This window comes from Giraffa tippelskirchi, chromosome 3 (assembly GCF_054371585.1).
Source record: "Giraffa tippelskirchi isolate mGirTip1 chromosome 3, T2T-mGirTip1v1.2.pri, whole genome shotgun sequence".
Lineage (NCBI taxonomy): Eukaryota > Metazoa > Chordata > Mammalia > Artiodactyla > Giraffidae > Giraffa > Giraffa tippelskirchi.
Window position 1 is genome coordinate 67674748 of NC_137277.1, and position 21394 is coordinate 67696141.

The 21394-nt window shown below is 42.1% G+C and overlaps 1 protein-coding gene and 1 long non-coding RNA gene across 14 annotated transcripts in view; one reads left to right on the forward strand and one right to left on the reverse strand.

The window, feature by feature from the left end:
* Positions 1-287: 287 nt before the first annotated feature.
* LOC145542395 (uncharacterized) lies at positions 288-11958 on the reverse strand. Its single transcript, XR_014079828.1, has 2 exons — positions 11898-11958; positions 288-1683 (listed from the first exon to the last, which is right to left on the reverse strand). It is a non-coding gene; the product is annotated as an uncharacterized LOC145542395 (long non-coding RNA).
* Positions 11959-12045: 87 nt separating this feature from the next.
* The window catches only part of WDR33 (WD repeat domain 33), a 117222-nt gene continuing 107873 nt past the window's right edge, over positions 12046-21394 (forward strand). For all 13 annotated transcript variants that reach the window (XR_014079826.1, XR_014079825.1, XR_014079827.1 and 10 more), the window contains exon 1: positions 12046-12214. The gene's annotated coding sequence lies outside the window, so the exon portion shown is untranslated. The remainder of the gene's footprint in view (positions 12215-21394) is intronic.

Genomic DNA, 21394 nt, shown 5'->3' on the forward strand with positions numbered 1-21394 from the left:
CCTGCATTGGGTCTTTGTTGCACCATGCAGGATCTTTTTTAGTTGCCGCATGCAAACTCTTAGCTGCAGCATGTGGGATCTAGTTCCCTGACCAGGGATCGAACCTGGGCCCCCTGCATCGGGAGCATGGAGTCTAAGCCACTGGGCCACCAGGGAAGTCCACAGGCATACTTCTAATAGGACTGTTTTCCAGTACTCCCATGCCCGACTATATTGGCTTGGCTTTAGGTCACATCCCATCAGTAAAAAACAGGGGAAAACACCATTCAGTTTAGCCTGTGAGTTAATTTATTTTTACTTTCTTTGATCAACATGACAGTCTTCCAAACAGAACACACTCTGTTGACCTTAGAACTGCCATCCAAAAACTAAGCAGCTCTGTGCTGGTCAATCAAGAGCTGTTTCTAGGGTGCTGTCCAAGTGGCAGTGGATTCAGGCAGCCCTTCATGTGGTTCTCAAGTCAGTACTAAAGGAAAAGATCATATTTGTTCACAAGTGTGCTAACTCTTTACATTCCCCTTGCAGCATCTGGGCATTGCCCTTCATATTACAGTGTCTCTCTGTGATCTCCCAAGATATTACGGGTAGTTCAGGTTTCAATTATTTTATGTCCTTCAGTTGTAGGGCAGAGTCAATTAATACCTGATTCAAGTTATACTTGCTCCTCAAATGGAAATTCTTTAGTCCAAGATGCTAGGAGTTGTTGCAGGGGAGCGGGTGGGGGCCCAGAGGATTTTGACATAATCCCCAGTCTGCACTCTACACAGCCTTCTTTATGGTCCAACTCTCACGTGTGTACATGACTACTGGAAAAACCATAGCTTTTACTATACTTAACATGGTTGGCAAAGTGATTCTCTGCTTTTTAATATGCTGTCTAGGTTTGTCATAGCTTTTCTTTCAAGGAGCGTCTTTTAACTTCATGGTGGCAGTCACCATCTGCAGTGATTCTGTGTGTTAGTTGCTCATTTGTGTCCAACTTTTTGCAACCCCATGGACTGAGGACCACTAGCTCCTCTGTTTATAGGATTTTCCAGGCAAGAATACTGGAGTCAGTTGCCATGCCCTTCTTCAGGGGATCTTCCTGACTTAGGAATCGAACCCAGGTCTCCTTCATTGCAGGTAGATTCTTTATCATCTGAGCCACCAAGGAAGCCCTGCTGTGATTTTGGAGCCCAACAAAATAAAATCTGTCACTGTTTCCATCGTTTCCCCATCTGTTTGTCATGAAGTGATGGGACTGGATGCCATGATCCTAGTTTTTTGAATGGTGAGTTTTAAGCCACCTTTTTTCACTCTCCTTTCCCCTTCCTCAAGAGGCTCTTTAGTTCCTCTTCGCTTTCTGCCATGAGAGTGGTATCACCTGTATATCTGAGGTTGTTGATATTTCTTCTGGCCGTCTTGATTCCAGCTTGTGATTCACCCAGGCTGGTATTTCACATGATGTACTCTTCATATAAGTTAAATAAGCAGGGTGACAATATAAAGACTTGATGTACTCCTTTCCCAATTTTGAACACGTCCTTTGTTCCATGCCTGGTTCTAACTGTTGCTTCTTCACCTGCAAACAGGCTTCTTAGGAGGCAGGTAAGGGGTCTGTTACTCCCATCTCTTTTAAGAATTCTCATTAGCATTTCCAATTAATACTGTTTGAAGGGTAGATTTCTGTGCCTTTGTTTTATCCTAGCAGGGAGGAGAAACATTCTCTAGTCAGACACAGTATCTATCCCCATAATACATTCAAGTGAAGCAGACACAGCCACCTCACACAGAGCCTGAATAAATTTCAAATTTTACCCCCAAATTTCACCTTAATTCTACCATCTCTTGTATTTCTACATTTTTCAATTTAATTGTAGGCTCCATTAGGATTTTCCCAACAGATTTTAGTAGCTCAGAGTTTATGAGGTTCCCCTATCAAGGAGTCTGAGAAACTTCTCCACTCCCTCATCATTCCAAAACTCAGGAGCATAAGGCTTTATGTCTCAGCAGAGGGTTGAGCCAAGATATTCTGGCTCTTTTGTCAATCTTTATCTCGATAAATCTGCTGACAATTGCCCCAGCTGATTCCAGGTTAATCAACTGTAATCTTTGGAAACTGGAATCAACTGTAATCTTTGCCTTCTGGTTTTTAAAATTCCTCCAAACTGGGTTAAGTAGATTGGACAGACTTTTGGGGGGGACCTGAGGAGGTCCTAATGGTCCACTATCCTTCGATAGGGCTCCATATGAAGACTTTTGTTTCAGTGCCACTAATGTCTGCTTTATTCAGCCCATTCTGTTCAAACCATGTAGGGGTTTCCATTCTGCTAGGATGAGTCCCTTTATACTCCTTTCTGCCTCTCTACATATTTTTGTTAATTAATCTATTTTTTAATATTTACTTATTTATTTGGCTGCTCCGGGTTTTAGTTGAGGCACCCAGGATCTTCAATCTTCATTGTGGCATGTAGAATCTAGCTCACTGACCAGGGATTGAACCTGGGTCCCCTACATTGGGAACTCTGAGTCTTAGCCACTGGGCCACCTGGGAAATCTCTAATTAATCTATTTTTAATTCACATCCTTAAGACCCATAAGGTGAGATTGAGAGAGGAAAATCCAATAAGCTGGGACTTCCCTGGTGGTCCAGTGGCTAAGAGTCCATGTTCCCAACGGAGGGGGCCTGGTTCAGTCCCTAGTCAGGTAACCAGATTCCACATGCCGCAACAAAACTTCCAGCAAGCCGCACCTGAGACTCAGCACAGCCAAATAAATAAACCAATATTTTTTAAAAATCCAGGAAGTCATTTGGGGGCCATTGTTTGCTTTTACAGCTGTAAGTCTACATGATGAGCCCGTGCGAAAGGGGCCCTCTAATCACAGCACTTGTCATGCCCTAGATAAGTGGCATATTCTGTGCATTGAAACTGTGACCATCATAAAGCTAGTCCAGCAAGCAAAGGATATCAGCTGCTTCATCTGAGATGGACCATTTGGCATTCATAGGCAGAGTCCGATAGTCCCCTTTCTTGAGATCCACACATTTTACCATGCCTTTTATCCAATCCACAAGGGTATTGTTTTCTCAGGAGTAACCTGTGGTGTATCTGGATCATGCACAGTCACCTAGGATGGTTCCATAGTGAGATGTGGGTCCTGTATAAACCCAAACATGCTCTTCCTCTCAGTTCAGTTCAGTTCAGTCGCTCAGTCATGTCTGACTCTCTGGGACCCCATGGACTGCAGCATGCCAGGCCTCCCTGTCCATCACTACCTCCCAGAGTTTACTCAAATTCATGTACATTGAGTCAGTGATGCCATCCAACCATCTCATCCTCTGTCGTCCCCTTCTCCTCCTGCCTTCAATCTTTCCCAGCATCAGGATATTTTCAAATGAGTCATTTCTTCGCATCAGGTGGCCAAAGTATTGGAAATTAAGAAAGACTTCCTCAGTGATCAGTGCAAAGAAATAGAGGAAAACAATAGAATGGGAAAGACTAGAGATCTCTTTAAGAAAATTAGAGACACCAGGGGAACATTTCATGCAAAGATAGGCTCAATAAAGGACAGAAATGCTATGGACCTGACAGAAGCAGACGATATTAAGAAAAGGTGGCAAGAATACACAGAAGAACTAAACAAAAAAGATCTTCACGACCCAGATAATCACGATGGTGTGATACTCACCTAGAGCAAGACATCCTGGAATGCAAAGTCAAGTGGGCCTTAGGAAGCATCACTACGAACAAAGCTAGTGGAGGTGATGGAATTCCAGTTGAGCTATTTCAAATCCTAAAAGATGATGCTGTTAAAGTGCTGCACTCAATATGCCAGCAAATTTGGAAAACTCAGCAGTGGCCACAGGACTGGAAAAGGTCAGTTTTCATTCCAATCCCAAAGAAAGGCAATGCCAAAGAATGCTCAAACTATCACATAATTGCACTCATGTCACACGCTAGCAAAGTGATGCTCAAAATTCTCCAAGCCAGGCTTCAACAGCACATGAACCGTGAACTTCCAGATGTTCAAGCTGGATTTAGAAAAGGGAGAGGAACCAGAGATCAAATTGCCAATATCCATTGGATCATTGAAAAAGCAAGAGAGTTTCAGAAAAACATCTACTTCTGTTTTATTGACTATGCCAAAACCTTTGACTGTGTGGATCACCACAAACTGTGGAAAATTCTTCAAGAGATGGGAATACCAGATCACCTGACCTGCCTCTTGACAAATCTGTATGCAGGTCAGGAAGCAACAGTTAGAACTGGACATGGAACGACAGATTGGTTTCAAATAGGGAAAGGAGTATGTCAAGGCTGTATACTGTAACCCTGTTATTTAACTTATATGCAGAGTACATCATGAGAAATGCTGGACTGGATGAAGCACAAGCTGGAATCAAGCTTGCCAGGAGAAATATCAATAACCCCAGATATGCAGATGACACCACCCTTATGGCAGAAAGCAAAGAAGATCTGAAGAGCCTCTTGATGAAAGTTAAAGAGGAGAGTGAAAAAGTTGGCTTAAAACTCAACATTCAAAAAACAAAGATCATGGCATCTGGTCCCATCACTTCATGGCAAATAGATGGGGAAACAATGCAAACATGACAGACTTTATTTTCTTGGGCTCCAAAATCACTGCAGATGGTGATCTCAGCCATGAAATTAAAAAAATGCTTGCTCCTTGGAAGAAAAGCTATGAGCAACCTAGAGAGCATATTAAAAAAACAGAAACATTACTTTGCTGACAAAGGTCTGTCGAGTCAAAGCTATGGTTTTTCCAGTAGTCATGTATGGATGTGAGAGTTGGATTATAAAGAAAACTGAGTGCTGAAGAATTGATGCTTTTGAACTGTGGTATTGGAGAAGACTCTCGAGAGTCCCTTGGACTGCAAGGAGATCCAACCACTCCATCCTAAAGGAAATCAGTCCTGAATATTCATTGGAAGGACTGATGCTGAAGCTGAAACTCCAATATTTTTGCCACCTGATGTGAAGAACAGACTCCTTAGAAAAAACCCTGATGCTGAGAAACATTGAAGGCAGGAGGAGAAAGGGATGACAGCGGGTGAGATGGTTGGATGGCATCACCAACTCTATGGACATGAGTTTGAGCAAGCTCTGGGAGCTGGTGATGGACAGGGAAGCCTGGAGTGCTGCAGTCTATGGGGTCTCGACGAGTTGGACATGACTGAGTAATTGAACTGAACTGAACTGAACTGCTACTTTACATCTGAAACTAATGTGATACTTTAAATCAACTGTACTTCAGTTAAAAAATAAGGTATAATTTCCATTCCACTGAAGGAAGGAAGTTAGCACAGAAGAAAATAGGTAAGGGAAAATGGCAAAAAGTTCACAAATTTGTAAAACACAGATCTCGGAACCTCAGAAAACTCTCAACCTAACATGTCATAATTAATCTGCTAAAAATCAAAGGTGAAGAAAAAGCTGGAAAGTAGTCAGAGAAAAATGACACACTATACACAAAAGAATATCAGTTCAAAGGCCTACAATTTCTTATCAGAAAACAGGTGCCAGAAAATATATTTAAAATACTGGAAGAAAAAACTACCAATCCAGGACATTATATGCAGCAAAGATATATTTACAATTGAAGGCAGAACAAAAGCTGATGAAGATGAAAAAAGCCTAGAGGTATTAACCATCAGGCAACTAGATATAAAACAATATCAATGGAATTTCTTCAGATTAAAGTGAAAGCACACAAGAGTTCCTGAATCTGGAACTTCAGGGATAAAGGAAGAACCATGGAAGTATACTGTCAGCAAATTTGGGAATTTGCTGGATAAATGTGATAATCTATTATTTTCCCCTCTTAAATTCTTTTAATATATGTATATAACTTTTGCATGAAAAAACATTATACCATAATCTCAGAGGGTGGGGTTCAATTCATGTTGATGTTATACATATGACAACTAAAACATAAAAAATAGAGTAAAAGACTACATTGCTATAAGGCCTATATTTCACTATTGTCAAAACAAAAATTGCACCCAAGAATGTTAAACAGGCAAGGAAGATGTTATCCAAGATTACTGCAGTAAGGGAGAGAGACCACAACTCAGCCTGAGCTCGGTTTCACTGAATCCAAAGGTAGGAGAGTTTTAAGTGTTGAGGTTATGCTGATCTATGGGGTGAGTCCAGGTCATTGCATCATTCTTGAGTTTGCAATGGCCTTTCTCTGTGATTAGGACATCTGTGTGTGCTATTTAGTACCATTTAAAGTCAGGCTCCCACCCTCTCACAGACACATGTGGTACACATGTCCCTCCTTGCCTGCCTGGCTGCCACTTCAGTTGCCCTCCCCACCAGCAGCATCTTGATGGTGTGGGCACCTAGGCAAAGGGCAGGAGGACACACAGTTGGTGATCCCAAAATTGCCACTTTGCTTAGGGGTGCTGAACCAGGAAACCTGCTTTCGAGTTCCCTCTCTGCTGGGTGGGGACTGAGGACTGCTTCCTGTACAGTTAGTTCCCCCACAGCTCCGGGGCCTGGCCTGGGGAGAGGGGCCACTGCCTTGCCAATAAGCTCATTACCTTTAAGGCAAACATCTCCAGCCCTTAGACCCCAGGACATTGGGAAGCACCAGAGAGTCTGAGGTGAACTGCACTCGTGCTGCCTCTAGTCCTCGAGTGTCCTCTGCACACATGCCGTCTCTCCAGGACCTTTGCTTGGGGCAGTTCCATGCACCTGCACCCATTCTTGGCTCCTGTAGTCAAGAGCTGCATCCCAGAAGCAGGCCAAATAGTGCTTGTTTTGCCTTTAGAGGTTGGGAACTGAAGGAGAGTGCTTGAAGCCCAGTTCTCTATCCGAGGACTGACCTTATCCAAGTGTTCCATGGGCAATTACCTGGACAGACTCTGCCCTCAACCCTACGAAAGGCAGTGGGGGCCAGCACTTGCCAGGAGCTTGGCAGCACAAGCCCAGCTTCCTTCAAGTTGAGGGTTTCAGGAACACATACAGGCTTTACCCCAGATCTGGACTGATTTGCCACACTCAGCATTATAGCAGAGACAAGGAGTCAAGGGGCTGAGTATAAAACACTGCTATGGGAGAAGCTTTGGCCTCAGTATCTGGGGCTTCTTTGGTCAGAGAACCCCTATGGTGGCCACAGGACCCAGCACTAAGAATAACAATAACCCCGTTTTTGGACGCACTACTTCCCCTACCTTAAGTCACATCCCCAGGGGCATGCCTTGGTAGAGCCCCCATTCTCCTAGCCAAGAGCCGAGTAGCACTGCCAGCAAGACTGCCTTTAGGGGCATGTTCATCCCAGTCTCTACCCCTAGGAACCCTGCCTATGAGGTGGGCACAAGGAGTAACCTTGTTGTTACACTTCCCTCATCACCTACCAGGGTTTGGTTGGACACAAAACCATTGGGCCAACCAAGTCCTTTTCCTCCAGGTTAGGATCCAGTCACTCCCTTGGGGTGTAAGAGGTGAATGCTAGCCTGAGTGAATAGTGCTTCCTAGAGAAGTAGTCAATGTCTATGTTCTTTCCAGGCTGGACCTTGTATGAGCCCCATTTCAATGAGATACACATGTGTAGGTCTGACCTCTGTGATACTGGAGCAAAGTGGGCACCCAGAGATACAGCATTCCCACCCTCTGCTCTGCAGTTTTCCACAAAAGTGGGTAGTTTGTAGCTGTTGTCCATAGACAGAAGTCCTTGTCCTGTCCCCTCCAGGCACAGAGCAGGCAGGACTCCTCTTATTGAGTGCAACAGGTTCATCCCCTCTCTCAATCCCTCTCCCCATTTTTCTCTCAGAACCCTTGGATCTTCTTCATAATTTACAATCAAGCCTTATTCTTGTTGTTTTTCATAATTCGCACATGTTTGTACTCTGCAGATCATGGGGAAAACATTGACTCATATGAGTGATGATTAGGAAGTCAGAGCTGTTTTAAAGTTTCCTGTGGCCCACTCCAGTACTCTGGCCTGGAAAATCCCATGGACGGAGGAGCCTGGTAGGCTGCAGTCCATGGGATCACGAAGAGATGGACATGACTGAGCGACTTCACTTTCACTTTTCACTTTCATGCATTGGAGAAGGAAATGGCAACCCACTCCAGTGTTCTTGCCTGGAGAATCCCAGAGATGGTGGAGCCTGGTGGGCTGCCATCTATGGGGTCGCACAGTCAGATATGACTGAAGGGACTTAGCAGTAGCAGCAGCAGTGGCCCACTCAGCTCAAGGGGTGTGGACAGTAGCACAAAAAAGGGAGAACAAGGGCAAAGGATAGAAAATAATTACAAATATGGTATACATTAATCCAACTATCTCAATAACACTTTAAATATGAATGCTCTAAATATATCAGTTACAAGACACAGACCATCAGAATGGATTAAAAGAACTGCCTGTGCAGTTTGTGGGTGCATGCTCAGTGGCTCAGTCATGTCTGACTCTTTGCGATGCCATGGACTGTAGCCAACCAGGCTCCTCTGTCTGGGGATTTTCCAGGCAAGAATACCGGAGTGGGTTACCATTTCCTTTTCCAGGATATCTTCCTGACCCAGGGATCAAACCCGCGTCTGTGTCTCCTGCATTGGTAGGTGGATTCTTCACCACTGCGCCACCTGGGAAGCTCCTTTAACACACTCTTAAATTTTACTGAGCTCCATGGCCATCACTTTTTCAGTCCTGAGCCACAGACCCAAATGGCAATTACCAGGAGGCACTTATGATTCAAATTCACCTCCTATGGCAGGTTCCTACTCCCTTGGCTAGGGGTAAGTGCAAATGAGGTTGTGACCAGGAACCTTTCCTCAACTCTTGAAGATACTGTAGAATCTGCTGCTAAAGCCATAGCTGTCTGATAAAAATCCCTAGACTCTCTGGCAGAAATGGTTTTTGATACTAGAATAATCCTTGATTATCTCTTGAGTAAGGAGGAGTTTGTGTTAAGGCTAATGTGACTTGTTGAACTTGGATTGACACTTCTGAAGAAGCTAAGATTCGGCTATATAAAATCAGCGAACAAACCAGTTATCTTAAGAAAATGACCCCTTCAATGTGGTCTTTCTCTGACTTATTTGATTCTGATTGATTTGGGTCTTGGGGGCTGTGGCTCCAAAGCACACACCAGGTATTGTGAATTATCCTGCTTGTGGTAATCATAGTAGTCTTCCCAGGGCTCAGTTCTCTGAAAATCTTCAAATGCATGTTTGCAGCCACTAATGGGCTAGCAAAATATCTCCCTAAAACCAGAGCATCAGAAAAGGAATGGAGAGAATGACTGACTGACAGTGTGTGAATCTGATGTAGCGGCCTGTAAACAGCACAGAGAGACTCAGCAAAAACTTCGGGAACTTCAGAGCACTCGCTGGGAGCAATGCCGGTCCCCGTGATCACAGCTCAGTTAGCCTGAGCATCTCATTGAAAGGGGGAAATTGATAAAAACAAGACAACAGGTCCCAAATGGAGTCACTTATGCTAAGTCTCACAGCATCAAACTGAGATTTAATTACACTTTTGGCTCTCCCAGGAATGCAATCCTAAGTCAGTCAACCAAGAATCGCATAGACAGCTCTAGTTAAGTAGTAACCTACTTGATAGATCTCATCCCATAAAGCAAAGTGACTTTGCCACCATTCTACTTTTTGTTAGGAGAACTTCCTTGTCCCTTCTGCCTATACTCTCCTTGGAGCACATTTCCATCTGTTAGATTGGGTGCTGCCTGATTCATGAATCATTAAATAAAGTCAATTAAAATCTTTAAAATTTACTCAGTTTAATTTTGTTTTTTAACACTACTCTGGAGTAGTGTAGATTTCCTACATCTTTGCTTGTTGCTTCCAAGTTTGTGCATTGTCAAATGATGGTTAGCACTTTTTACCAAGAAAAAATAGTAATTTTATAATTAAGGTATGTATTGGGTTGGCCAAGAAATTCATTTTGTTTTTTCCATAAGATGGCTCTAGTAGTGCTTAGTTGTCTTTAACTTCATTTGAAACAATTTTGTTAGGTTATATTGTGATAGCTGTCATATCAGCATTGCATTAAGAAAATCAAAATTAATAAATTAAAAAAAATTAATAAATTTTGTGTAGCCATTTTAATACTGAAGATGGAAGGAAAAAAGCAACATTTTTTGGCGTACCATGCTTTACTATTTCAACAAAGGTAAAAGCACAACTGAAATGCCAAAAAAAAAAAATTTGTGCAGTGTATGGTGAAGGTGCTGTGACTGATTGAACATGTCAAAGTGGTTGGCCAAGTTTCATGCTGGAGATTTTTTCTTGCTGCATGATGCTTCATAGTCGGGTAGACCAGTTGCAGTAATTGAGAACCATTAACATTATACCATGAGAAAGAGGGCCAAAATACTCAAAATATCCAAATCAAGCACTGAAAATCACTTGCATCAGCTTGGTTAAGTTAATTGCTTTTGAAACTATTAGGTGTCATTTCAGGGGCTCTGAAGTGCTCTGGTCCCACAGTCCTTTATGTCTCAGTAGGACATTTTTTCTATTCTCAGAAAGAATTCAGCAAGAGGCAAAGTAGTAGATGACAAGTGACTTGATTAGAACAGGATGCTCCTGAGGTTTACAACAGGCAGGCAAGGGGATGCCGTGCCCTGAGAACTTAGTGGGCTACAGTTCTATAATCAAAGGAAAAGTGGGGAGGGGGAGAAGAACTTTGTCTTTCTTGAGTAGAAGTCATGCTTTCATTATCCGCTCCTTCTACCAGTTGGGCATGGGTTTTCTTATTCCTACATGGTCAAGCCAGGTCCACAAATTATTATTTTTCATACGTGCAGAGAGCACGTCCTAGAGATCATTAATTTACTGAGCTCACTAGGTAGGATGTGGGTCTCATGCTACCATTGTTTTATTGCTTTCAGGCCTGTCTCCCGATTCTGTAGCATGGTTTTGTTGCTAAGCAAACCGGCTCTTCATCATTAACTAACAGGGGTCTTCCCTATTTTTTCTACTTAAAATTCTCTAGTGGGATTAACCATTTCATCACCTACATGGTTGCGCAGTGGCAAAGAATCCACCTGCCAATGCAGGAGAGGCAAGAGACAAGGGTTCAATCCCTGGGTCAGTAAGATCTCCTGGAAAAGGAAATGGAAACGGCAACCTATTCCACTGTTCTTACTGTGAAAATTCCACTGACAAGAGGAGCCTGTCTGGCTATTGTCCTTGGGACTGCAAAGTCCCATACCACTGAGTGACTGGGCACACTTGTCCCTTTACTCTGTCCCTATCAATGGCATGACCACACCACAATTTATTTACTGGTACACAGGTTCCTCTGTCCACAGAAATCTCCAGGCAAGACTACTGGGACAAGTAGCTATTCCCTTCTCCAGAGGATCTTCCAGACCCAGGGATTGAACTCACGTCTCCTGCATGCAGGCGGATTCTCTACTGTCTGAATCACCAGGAAAGCCCTATTATAAATAAAGCTGCTATGAACATTCTCATGTAAACCTTTGGTGAACATGCGCACTCAATTCTCTTGCAGGGGAACTGCTGCGTTTTAGGGTGTGTACGCTTAGCTTTAATAGACACTGCGGAAACAGTTTTCTAAACTGGTTGTACCCTAGGGCTCAAGTTTTATAACTCAGTATCCACTCTCATTTAGAAAGGAGATACTTTAAGAGACACTGGGAATGCACAAACGACACAAACAAGTCAAGGTGTGCTTGACTCAGCTCGGTGCGTTTCTTCAAATTCTTAAGATATTGTCAGGCAGAACCCCTAATTTCACGGATGAATAAACATATTAGCAACTGCAGTACCGCCCACGAACAAATTTCTCATTCAAATTTTCCAAAAAGGAGTATTTCTAAGAGCACCAGGGTTAGCTCACAGGGTGAAGAAAATAAGGCGGCACGACCTCCCCTGGTTCCTTCTCTCCAAGGAGTGCGGACCTACTCTCAGCCGGAACAAAGAAGCCTCTCCGAAAGACCGCATGAGGTTCCGGTCAGGCCCCGCCTCTCAGCTGAGTACATGCGCAGAGTTAGCCTTACGGAGCCCTTCGGCCCAGGCGCGCGTGACGTAGAGGCGTACGCCGCTGCGTGATGACACACGGACGTGCGCTCGGTGGCTCATAGGGGAAGATGGCGGCTGCTCTTTTGGAGGAGTGGGCTTGAGAGGGGAGGCGGGGGGGCGCCGACGGGAGAGACATTCCTGACTGTGAAGACGAACATATCGCTCGCCAGTCATTAAGGACCTCTGATCAGCGCCTGAGGGTGAGTGCGGCGGCGGCATGGGACCGCTCACCTGCAGCAGGCGGCCGCACTCCGCCATTTTCATGCTCGGCCGTTGCGTGCTTTGGGGACCTCAGGGGTGCCTGTGGACGAGTTGGAAAAGCTGGGAGGATCGACCTCCCGAGGGCTCTTTGAGGCGGGTTTGGGCCTTACGGGAAGGGGCTAGCAGCTTGAGGCATACCGGGAATGGCGGACATGGTAAGGCTAAGGCCCTGACTTGAGACCTGTGGCGACGCGAAGACGTAGGTAGGGTAGGCCGCGGAGAACACTGAAGTTTGGAGGAGTGAAGCGCCTTAAAACTGAAATTGGGGGCGGGAGTGGAACGGATTGGGCCGAGAGTTGAATGGTTTGAGTGGTTGGTTGAAGAGTTCATGGGAAGTTAGTTAATACGAAACCTGTAAAACGGCGAAGGTTTAGCCTCGTTTTTATCGTGACCTGAAGTCTCTAATTTTAACAGGTATAAGTCCACAGCTAAATAGGCAAAAACTCCCTGCTCCTGCTCCTTTGGAATAGCTTTATTACTGTTTTGTTTGGTTTAGATCGTGCTCTCTGCAAGTGACCGTTAGTAACTCCCTGCACATTTCTGATTTTGAGTTCTGGCAGTTAGATACTTAGGATCATAGAAGGCATTCTTTTTTTTTCTTTTTGAGGAAATGTAAAAACTGTTGATATGTGCATGTAAACCCTTGTAATTGGTGGTCCTTCCGGAGAAAGGAGAAGGAGGCGGGGCGATAGGGAATTCGGTAATTGGACCTGTTTAAATCAAATCAGAAAAGCATGGATTATTTCTAGAAAACCTGTCATGAATGATTTGAAGTATTTTCTACTCAGATGACATTATGTTGAGTGTTCCGGGAACTTTGGAAGACTAGAATATGAACAAAAAGCCTGTGTAAAAAGCAATACCTCTTACGAAGCCTGAGTGGACTTCTAAGTACCCTCTGGAGACCTAGTGCACGCAGTATTTTTTGCCTGTGACTGTGATGCGGAGATAGACCTATTTAATTCAAACAGAAACTTAGTTAAACAGAAACGTGTTCATTGTTCCCCGATGGCATTTTTCCCGCTAATCTTAATTGCATTTGGCCTCTCTAATTACCATAAAGTTCTTTTGCACTTTTTAATTGGTTTCCTTGCCTAGAAGAAGACGAAATACTGTGTCGATTTGTATTTATGTTGAGGCCTTAGGTTCTGTATTTGGCCTTTTTTCTTGAAGTTTAAAGAAAATTTTTAACTTCTGGTGTTTGGGGGAAGAATTTTAGCAGAAAGTTGGCCTTAAATCACAGTGCTTTAGGAAAAAGATAAATGCTTATCTCTGAAGTTGATGGCTTAACTTGTATTCTTTGGTTGGTGAAAAATATTAAAACGCAGAGTTTGCCATCAATTTTACCCCGACCTAAGGCTTTAATTACACTTTTAGTAACCATTTAAGGTGCTTATTCAGAGCTCTGTATGCTAAGTAACAAGTTGTGTATACTTTTCACACTACTTAGGGGAAAATGTTAATTGATTGTTGCTGAAACTATTTCATATTTCAGAATAAGAATGCAGAAAGTAAGGCAACTAAAGTTTTATAACTGTCACAAATATATTGACAAAGATATTAGTGAAAGCTTTTCACCTAAGAATGTATTTATGTAATCCTTTTGAGGTTGCTTAGCAAAAAAAATAGGACTTTTAGATAAAGTAGTGTTAATTAGAGCCCGCAGATTAGAAATCTTCATTATCAAAGTATATTTAGTTGTCCAGCTCACCAGTTGTTTAAGCATTCCAGATTTGTTTTTTAAGATTCCAAATTGTCCTAGTTTTCTGCCAAACATTATTCCAGGATTTTATTTGTGTTGTAACTTTTGCTTGTAAGAGATTGTTTTTTTCTTACAGATTAGTGAAAGTTTCTCTGAGACTCATATATGCATTGTATTGGAAAATCTTTACATTACTCTCATCTTTTCTGGCCATAGAACATTTTAGTATTTTCTTGTAGTGACTGACTTTATAATGTTTGTATCATACCTTATAATCATAATTTGAGTGCTTGTTATTTTCTAAGATCTAGGTAGTATTGGAAAGGCCGTGGGTTTTAGCAGTCGATAGACGCAGGTTTGAAGGTCTGTCTACTGGTTAGTCTCACCACTACCTAGCTTTTTTACATTTGGTCACTTACATGCTGAACTTCAGTTTTAAAATGTTAGTTATAGTACTTATCTCCAAGGTAAAAAAATGTGTCTAGTACATAGTAAGCAAGCATTCAGTAAATTTTGGCATTTTTCTTTTGTGACTTGAAATTTGATGGAGTCCTTTTTTTTTTTTAATTGAGATGTTAGTTTCAGGTGTACGTATGTACAATAATGCTTCGCTATTAGTATATATTGCAGAATGATCACCACAGTAAGTCCCATCACCATACAGTTATAATTTCTTTTTGTTATGAGAACTTTTAAGATCTACTCATTTAGAAAATTTAAATATGCAATATAGTGTTAACTGTAGTTGCTATGTTAAACTTACTTTAGAATTGGAAACTTGTATCTTTTGACCTCCTTCATCCAATTTGTCCATTTCTACCTTCCCCATTTTTACTTTTAAAAAATTAACTCAAATGTCTTTGTTGGAAACAGATTGGGTCAGTCTCATTCCTCTGGTAAAGTAAATACTCCCTTCCCTGTGTTATTAAAGAGTTTTGTGTATATCTCTTATTAATGTATTTTTTAAGTTCAATTTTATTTAATTATTTTTAGCTGCTCTGGGCACGTGGGTTTTCTCTAGTTGTGATTTGCAGAGCACTGGGCTCTAGGGTGCACAGGCTTCAGTTGTGGCGCAAGGGCTCAGTTGTCTCATGGCATGTAGCATCTTCCGGGACCAGGGATGGAACCCGGTTCCCCTGAGTTGGCAGGCGGATTGCCAACCACTGGACCACCAGGGAAGTCCTATTTAATGTATTTTGATTGGAGCATAACTTCTCCACTACTTTGTCCGCTCTTAGAAGGCAGATGCTGCAGTGCCTTATATTTTTTTGTACTCACAAAGCCTAAGGAGAAGGCAACGGCAACCCACTCCAGTACTCTTGCCTGGAAAATCCCATGGACGGAGGAGTCTGGTGGGCTGCCGTCTGTGGGGTCGCACAGAGTCGTGACTTAGCAGCAGCAGCATAAAGCCTAAAGCATTATAAAAATTGAGTGAATGATTTTTCTACAAAAATTCTCATCATGACTCGCCTGAGATCTGTATTTCACACAGACTGGGTTTATTTCTGCTCCTTTGCCCTTACTGGTGACCTGTTTGCCCATCCCCCTCCTTTCATACTGCATATCCTGTCCATTTCTCAAAGTCCAGCTACATCTTGTCCCATTAGTGAGGTCTTCAATGAATATTTGTTTATTTTCAACTGTGCCTCTGGTTAACCTAAGGTCTGTGTGACTGCCTTCTGTTACTTTAGCATCTGACACTATGCCTTACCTTTTGAGTGGGTCCTTGGGTGGGTTGACAAATGCACAGCTGTGCTTTAAGGCTGACTTTGTTATATAGCCACCTGCTGTTCACTGTCCCCACTTAGTAAGATACGTTTAAGGAGCAATTTCCTTTTATTTGTGTGTAGGATATTCTGGCAACTTTTTTTTCTTTGTGTGTTAGGATAAATTGCAAACATCCAGAAAAGCTGAAAGAAGAACGCAGTGAACACCTATTGCCTTTCATTTAGATTTATCTGTTACTAACATTTTGACCATTTTGCTGTAACTCTCATCATACCTCACCCCTCAACAACCAGTTGAAATTAAATGCTGATATCATGCTATTTGTTCCCTAAATACCTCTTTAAACTAATGCCATTTTTCTACACTTTATATATTTTTATTGCAAACTAGCCTCTGGCTGAAACTATATAAAAACAATTCCCTTTATTATGCTTTAGTCAGTTAACGTTAACCCTGGGTCAGCAAGATGCCCTGGAGAAGGAAATGGCAGCCCACTCCAGTGTTCTTGCCTGGAGAATCCCATGGACAGAGGAGCCTGGCAGCTACACAGTCCATGGGGTCGCAAAGAGTTGGACACGACTGAGCGACTTCACTTTCACTTTCAGTTAACATTGTCTCTGGCATGGACTTTTTAAAGAATATGCCGTATTTGGAATTTTCTGACTGAATGCTTAAAATGTCATTTAACTTGTTTCTCTATTTTAAAATTTCCTATAAAAATTGAAAGTTAGATCTAGAGAGGTTTAATTAAATTTGAGTCAGTATTTTTGGCAAAAATACTTCATAGATGGTAGTATGTAATTTACATTGCATTGCATCAGGAAAGACAGAATTCTGGTTCTCCTGTTTCTAGTGATCTATTAATAAGGTGGTGAGGATTTCCAGATGTTTGCCCCACTGTTTACAATGCTAAATTTACTTAGTGTGGTGTCCATTGAATTTCTTCATTGAAAAGGTACGTTTTTCCCTGTCACCTAATGGTTGATGATTGTTGGCCTAGTCATTTAATTTGGAGTTATAAAAATTGAATAAATGAACTTTCTACAAAAATTCTCCTCACGTCTCTGTTATTTCTTGGCTGTTTTCTGTTAAAAAAAAAAAGTGCTTCCCCATCCTTTATAGTTTTTAAAATTTTATTTATTTATGGTTTTTGATGATCTGGGTCTTTGTTGCTGTACGTGGACTTTCTCTAGTTGTGGCAAGCAGGGGCTACTTTCTAGTCGTGGTGCACAGGCTTCTCATTGTGGTGGCTTTTCTTGCATAGCATAGGCTCTAGGCATGCGGGCTTTGATAGTTGCAGCCCTTGGGCTCAGTAGTTTCAGCTGACTGGCAGGGAATTCCCCCTATTCTGTGTGTTTTTTCCTGAAACATCTGGAGTCCTTGATAGCCACCATGCATCTTTCTCGTAAGAACACCATTCTCTTAAATATCCAGAATATTAATAGATTCGACAGACTTGAGTTTTGAGCAAGCTCTGGGAATTGGGGATGGACAGGAAAGCCTGGCGTTTTGCAGTCCATGGGGTCACGAAGAGTCGGACACGACTGAGCGACTGAACTGAACTGATGGACTTAACGTAGGTACAATATCTGATATTCAGATTTCATATTCCAATTTCTCCAGTTGTCTCAATAACATCCCTTACAGAGTTTTTTCCTCTGTAATTTAGGTTCCAGTCTAGAATTGAACGTTGTATTTAATTGTCATATTTCTTTAGTCTTTATAATTTTTTTAAACTTAAAAAGATTTATTCGGTTTTGACTATGCTGGGTCTTTGTTGCTGAGTGAGCTTTTTTCTAGTTGGGGCTCCTGGGCTCTAGAGCACAGATTCAATAGTTGTGGCACACGGACTTAGTTGCTCTGAGGCTTGTGGGATCTTCCCAGATCAGGGATGAAACCTGTGTCTCTTGCATTGGCAGACAGATTTCTTTATCACTGAGCCACCAGGGAAGCCCTCTTGAGTCTTTGGTTGTTCAGTCGTTTCTATGGCCTTTCTTTCTTTAATGACTAACTTTTCTTTAAGAGTCTAGTCTACTAGTTTTGTTTTCTCCTGATTTTTGGAGTATTACTGTTATTATTATTATTTTTTTTGATGTGTTAGTCAGTTGGTTGTTACTGTTTTCCATGCTTAAATTGTTGCAGACTTGGCTAGTGTGAGTCTTTCTTTAAGCTGGTTCTTGTATCCCCACTCCTACCGGTGTTTTTTGTTGTTGTTATGCCACGTGACTTATTCCAGGATCAGGGATAGAACCCATGCCCCCTGCAGTGAAAGCTCTGTGTTCACCAGGGAATTCCCTCTTGTGTCCCTTTTGGCTGACCTTATTAATCTTTGAGAGCTTTTTTCTTGGTTTTTTAGCAAAACAAAATAACCCACATCTTTCTGTGTTTTCCTTTTTGCTTTTTATATTTTTTCTGTTTCTCCAGAAAGTCTTATTTTCTTTTGATAGAAAATGATATGTATAAATTTAAGATTTGGGTGCTTGGTAATATATACACTGTTAGTAGATTGTCTGTGTTCTAGGCTTCCTTCATTGGACAGAGCTAGAAAACATGTTTTCAAAAACCAGCTGTTTATATTAGTATTTTAAATTCCAGTTTAAAGTGAACATTATTATTGGGATTTGTTACAAAGAAAGTAGATTCAACTGAGTGCAGTTGATTTCTTTTCAGGCCTTTTTCCTTAGACTGTATTCCGCTAAAAATGAACAGTTAAGAGGACTTCCCTGGTAGTCCAGTGGTTAAGAATCCTCCTGCCAGTACTGGGGACCCTGGTTCAATCACTGGGCTGGAAATTTTCCACATGCTGTGGGCAACTAAGTCCATGTGCTCTAGAGCCGGTGCTCTGCAGCAAGAGAAGCCACTGCAATGAGAAGCCTGCGCAGCACAATTAGAGAGTAGCCCGCCACCACCCCATCACTGCAACTAAAGAAAGCCTGCCTGCAGGAGCGAAGACCCAGCACAGCCACCCCCCCCCTGCAAAAAAGAACTGTGTTCAAAAGTTACTTGAAATGACACTTTTTTGGTTTTTTTGATCAATTTGATTAGTTTTGACTATCAAGTCGGACTTTTTGCTTTTTGTTCATGATTGGGTGTGTTTTTTTCTTTACTTAACTTTTTAATATAGTAAATATTTACATGGCTTAAAACTTGATACAATATTGAAAGAGTATGTAAATCTTGCTTCTGTTTCTAAGCTCTATATTCCTTTCTCACTCATCTAAGGCATGATGTGTTTATGTCTGCATCCTTATTTTCTCTTTCTTACAAAAGAGGCATACTATAAAGAACTTGTGAACTTTGTTTTTTCTTTTTAAATACTTTTATTTATTTATTGGCTGTACTAGGTCTTTTCTCTAGTTGTGGCCTTCGGGCGCTGCTTTCTAGTTGCAGTGCATGGGCTTGTCGTTGCTGTGGCTGCTCTTGTTGCTGAGCCATCTAGGACTTGCGGGCTTTAGTGGTGGTGGTGCAAGGGCTCAGTAGTTGTGATTCCCGGCTCAAGAGCACAGGCTCAATAGTTGTGGCATATGGGCTTAGTTGCTCTACGGCAACAGGATCTTCCCAGACCAGGGATCGAACTCGTATCTTCTGCATTGGCAGGCAGATTCTTTACCACTGAACCACCAGGGAAGCTTGGGTAATTTGATTTTTGTTGTTGAGTTGTAAGAGTGACCTGTCTCTTGAGAAACCTGTATGCAGGTCAGGAAGCAACAGTTAGAACTGGACATGGAACAACAGACTGGTTCCAAATAGGAAAAGGAGTACGTCAAGGCTGTATATTGTCACCCTGCTTATTTAACTTATATGCAGAGTACATCATGAGAAACGCTGGGCTGGAAAAAACACAAGCTGGAATCAAGATTGCAGGGATAAATATCAATAACCTCAGATATGCAGATGACACCACCCTTATGGCAGAAAGTGAAGAAGAACTAAAGAGCCTCTTGATGAAGGTGAAAGAGGAGAGTGAAAAAGTTGGCTTAAAGCTCAACGTTCAGAAAACTAAGATCATGGCATCTTGTCCCATCACTTCATGGGAAATAGATGGGGAAACAGTGGAAACAGTGTCAGACTTTATTTTTTGGGGCTCCAAAATCACTGCTGATGGTGATTGCAGCCATGAAATTAAAAGACGCTTACTCCTTGGAAGGAAGGTTATGGCCAACCTAGATAGCATATTTAAAAGCAGAGACATTACTTTGCCAACAAAAGTCCGTCTAGTCAAGGCTATGGTTTTTCCAGTGGTCATGTATGGATGTGAGAGTTGGACGGTGAAGAAAGCTGAGCACCGAAGAATTGATGCTTTTGAACTGTGGTGTTGGAGAAGACTCTTGAGAGTCCCTTGGACTGCAAGGAGATCCAATCAATCCATCCTAAAAAAGATCAATCCTGGGTGTTCATTGGAAGGTCTGATGTTGAAGCTGAAACTCCAATACTTTGGCCACCTCATGCGAAGGGTTGACTCATTGGAAAAGACCCTAATGCTGGGTAGGATTGGGGGCGGGAGGAGAAGGGGACGACAGAGGATGAGATGGTTGGATGGCATCACCGACTCGATGAACATGGGTTTGGGTGGACTCCGGGAGTTGGTGATGGACAGAGAGGCCTGGCGTGCTGCAATTCATGGGGTCGCAAAGAGTCGGACACGACTGAGCGACTGAACTGACTGTAGGAGTTCTTCATTTATTCTGAATATTAACCCCTATCGGATTTGCAGATGTTTCTTCCATTCTGTAGGTTGCCTTTTCACTCTGTTGATTGTGTCCTTTACTGCACAAAAGTTCTTAAGGTTGATACATTCTCATTTGTGTGTGTGGGACCCTTATTTTTTCCTAACAATATATCCAAGAAATCATGCTGTATCAATTCAGTGCTCCCCCATCCCCCATGTGATTTATAGTAAGAAGCATATGTTTTGTCTTTGTCAGGTTTCTGGCCTAGAACTCCTAAAACTCTTGGAATTTTCTAAGTGATTAGAGTGATAAAGGTGTTTTGATATTCATGACAAACCCCTTAAATCATTCTTGAGTTTATGTTAATGAAGTGACTTTTGGAAAGCACTTAGGGGTGAAGGGAAACCAAACATGTTAAGAGGATTAGAACTTTCAGTTCCACCCTCTAGGAGAGGAGGGGGGCTGGAGGTTGAATTAATTGCCAGTTATTTAGTCAAACATGCCCAGGTTAGGAAGCCCTCATAAATCCTCTGAAAGAACGTGGCTCATGGTTCAGAGAGCTTCTGGATTGGTGACCACATGAAGATTCTCAAGAAGACTGGTGGGCTCTGAGACCCTTCTTCCATACATTACCTTTTGCATCTCTTGTACCTTGCTTTTTCTGATTTCTGTTGTTTATAATAAAGAGGTAACCTAGTAAGTAAAATGTTTGGTTGTTTTCACTTCTGGATTATAGCAAATAATACTGCTATGAACATTCATGTACAAGTTTTTGTGTGGATATAATGCTTTTGGTTCTCTTGGGAATGTACCTAGGATTAGAATTGCTGGGTATTATGGTAATTATATCCTTAGAATTTAGGGAAATTCTGAACTGGTTTCCTAAGAGGCTGCACTATTTTATATTCATTCCTACCAACACTATATGAGGGTTCTAATTTCTCCACATTCTCACCAACCCTTGTCATTTTCTTCTTTTTGACTATAGTCACCTTAGTGGATATGAAGTGTTTTTCCTT